Below are 3,667 nucleotides of genomic sequence, written 5' to 3' on the forward strand. Positions count from 1 at the left end.
TTTCCCATCGCGATACGCTTTTTGATTTCCTGACTGCTGGTTCCAAGAGTATTGACTGTGGAGCCGAGTAAACTGAAGCTGTGAACACTCTCAATCTCTTCGCCATCCATCCTGACGCTGCCAATTGGTCCAGTGGTTCTCACCACTTCCAATTATTAGCTATGCATATAAGAGCTGGACAATGAATAAGGATGACAGGAAAAGAATTGACTCCTTTGAGCTATGGTGTTGGAGAAGAGCACTGAACATCCCATAGACAGCCAACAGAAGAAACAGATATGTCTTGTAGAGGGTGCAGCAGAGTTCTCTTTGGAGGCAAGAATGATGAGGATTTGCCTCACATACTTTGGGCATGTTGCTAGGAGGTGCTAATCCTTTGGGAAGGACATGACGCTGGGAAGGGTGGAGGGTCAGTGAAGGAAAAGAAGACCCTTGACCAGGTGAATTGATATGGTGACTGCTGCAATGGGCTCTTGTGTGTCAGGAAGTGTGAGGATGCCACAAGATAGAAGAGGGTTCAGATCTATTGTTAATAGGGTCACTATGAGTTGTACTTGACTCGACAGCACCGAACAACCACCACCACAAACTCTTATCTGCCATACTGCTCTCTTCAAAGTAGTATTTTTGGAATGGAAAATAACTATGCCAATCCTCCTATTTCATTGATAGTGCCCAATTATCTTTCTGTATGTTGTTAAAACTTCTTATTGCATGAAATTTATCTAGCCTCATCTGAAGCTCATAACCTTGCTGTTGTTGAACTCTCGACATTTATCAAAGTTCACAGAGTTTCCGGAGGCATGTTGTCTAGGAAGTGTATGCCACTCCTGCTTTCAAAATGGCTAGGTTATGGGCTTCAGATGAGGCTGAAGCCCATAACCTAGCCATTCATAAATGCTTTTGGTCCCCTAAATATGTCAGACTCTTTTAAACTCTGTTTTTAATCATGATGTTACTTCTGGCTGTGATATTCTTTAATTTTACTTCTTTGATACTCAAGAATGTTAACTCATCTTTCTAGTCTTAATTCAAGCAGAACCCTTTCCTAAATACTTCCATCCTTCAGAAATCATATGCTTTCTTAATTACCTCCCCAATATGCCCAAATATCCTGCTCCTTTTCTATCTGTAATTTTAAATTATGCATTTTGGACCCAAGCCTTTCTGGACAGTTATTTGTATTCTCCTTGAAGGAAGAGATGGTGTCTGATTTATTCCCAGAGAGCGCAGAGGGAAGCAAATAAATTAATGATGAGGGAAGATTATTAAACACAGGAGAGAATCGTCATTAACAGAAGGGATGACTATGAAAAACAAAGGCAAACCAGCTTGGTTTTGTGTCTTTCTTCAATAATGCCTAACAGCTTTACGATAGGAAAAGAAAAAAATAATATGAAATAACTGAGATAAAAATGACCATTCATGTGGTGAAATAGAGGAGAGTAAGGCTTCCAGTGAAAGCTGCACCGAAATGGCTAGCCTTTGGGAGTCATCTGTTAGTAAACAAGGTTGTTTCAGTACAGTGATGTGTTATGATAATGCAAGAGATCTAAGAACTTAATCAAAAAGGGTAGATTCTTTAAGGCAGTGGAAAGAGATAAAGAAAAATTTTGTTTTTTAGATTTGAAGCAGTTCTTGGTAATGACAAAGTTTAAGGCACAATCTTAAATTTAGGAAGCTTAGGAGTAGAGGATGAAGTTAAAGATTACCATTGAAGAAACAGAAAAACAGGTGCATAATTAATTATCAAAAACATTTTATATACTGCTTGCCTTGGGCTGTTCCTGGGTTATGTCTGCTGTTCCTGCACAATTATTAATAGCATTTCTTCCCTCTTAGAAACTATTTGACTGAGAAATTAAATTATCATTCTTTTTTTAAATTAACTTATACAAATATTATGATGTTGCTTAGGGTAATTAAGATAAAATACCCCTATGAAATAAAGACAAAAAAACAGAGTGCCAAAATTAGTATTAAAAGATAACAAGGAATATAAAAAAATAGTGATTACAACTTACCTTTAGAAAATATTAACAACAGACAAATTTAAAACTATAGCATGTATCACATATGTAATTATCCAATTTCGCCATTATATACTGCCAGAAAGTATTAATACATGCTGTTGTCATTGTTATGTTCCATTGAATCACCTGCAACTCATAGCGACCCTATGTACAACAGCCCTAAAACCTGCTCTATCCTGTGCCAATCTTATTGTCTCAGACATACCTGTCCCCATTATTCCAGTCACTAAATCAACCTATTTCATCAAAGGTCTTCCTTTCTTGCTCTGTCCCTCCACCCTCCCAAGTATGATGTCCCTCTCTAAGGACTAGTTCCTCCTTGCAACATGTCCAAAGTATGTCAGATGAAGCTTCGGGATCCTTGCCTCCAAGGAGCAGCCTGGTCTCACCCGCCCTAGGACAAACTTGTTTGTTCTCCTAGCAGTCAATGGTATGTATATTCAATACTCTTCTCCAGCACCACAGCTCAAAGTCATCAACTCTCTTTCTATCATTCCTAGTCACTGTCCAGCTTTTGAATGCATAGCAAGTGATTGCAAAGACCATGGCCTATGGATAAGTTCTAACTCTATGGTACAAAACAATATAATTGGATAACACACATACACATACCTATATATGTTGTTGTTGTTGTTGTGTGCTGTTGAGTCAGAACCAACTGAGAGCAAAAAAAAAAAAAAACTGTAGCAAATACTGCCAGGCCTCCACAGTTCAGCAAGCAGGGTGTGTCATCTGCATAATGCAGATGGTTGATGAGTCTACCTCCAATCCTGATGCTACATTTCTCCTCATAGAGCCCAGCCTCCAGGATATAGATTAAAAAGATATGGAGATAGGACACATCCTTCCCAATTTTGAACCATGCAGTGTTTTCTTGCTCTGTTTTGACGACTTCCTCCTGGTCCAAGTATAGGTTTTGCAAAAGCACAATCAAGTGTTCTGGGATCCCCACTCTTCTCAGAGTAAGCCACAGTTTGTTGTGATCCACAAAGTCAAATTCCTTTGCATAGTCAATGAAACACAGATAAACATTCCTCTGGTACTCCCTGCTTTGAGCCAAGATCCATCTAACATTAGCTACAATATCCCTAGTACCACGGCCTCTTCTAAACCCACCTTGCACTTCAGGCAGTTCTCTGCTGATGTGCTGTTTCAGTATTTTTTTGGATAATCTGCAGCAAAATATTTCTTGCATATTATACCAATGATATTGTTCGATAATTTCCATACTCTGTCAGGTCACCTTTCTTTGGAATGGGAACAAATACAGATCTCTTCCAGTCAGTTGGCCAGGTGATTGTCCTCCAGATTTCTTGGTACAACTTTGTGAGCACATCCAGGCCAGCGTCTGTTTGTTGAAATATGTCAATTGGTATACCATCATTTCCTGGGCTCTTGTTTTTTGCCAAATACATACTCTGTTAAAATTAAGGCAAAGAAATTTCTTGAAGGTTTAAAATAGTTTGAAATGAATCATAAAGTGAATTAAATGTTCCAGAATAGTGGAGCAGCAGAAACATATTTATAAGGTAAAGGCAATAACTGTTGTGCCATTGAGTCAGAACTAACTCTTAGCTGACTTTTCAGTGGGTTCTCAGAGACAGTGGATATTCTGATTGGAAGCTGCAAGATCA

The sequence above is a fragment of the Elephantulus edwardii genome, unplaced genomic scaffold (genome assembly GCF_000299155.1).
Source record: "Elephantulus edwardii isolate Elephantulus edwardi_28Jun2011 unplaced genomic scaffold, EleEdw1.0 scaffold00008, whole genome shotgun sequence".
NCBI lineage: Eukaryota > Metazoa > Chordata > Mammalia > Macroscelidea > Macroscelididae > Elephantulus > Elephantulus edwardii.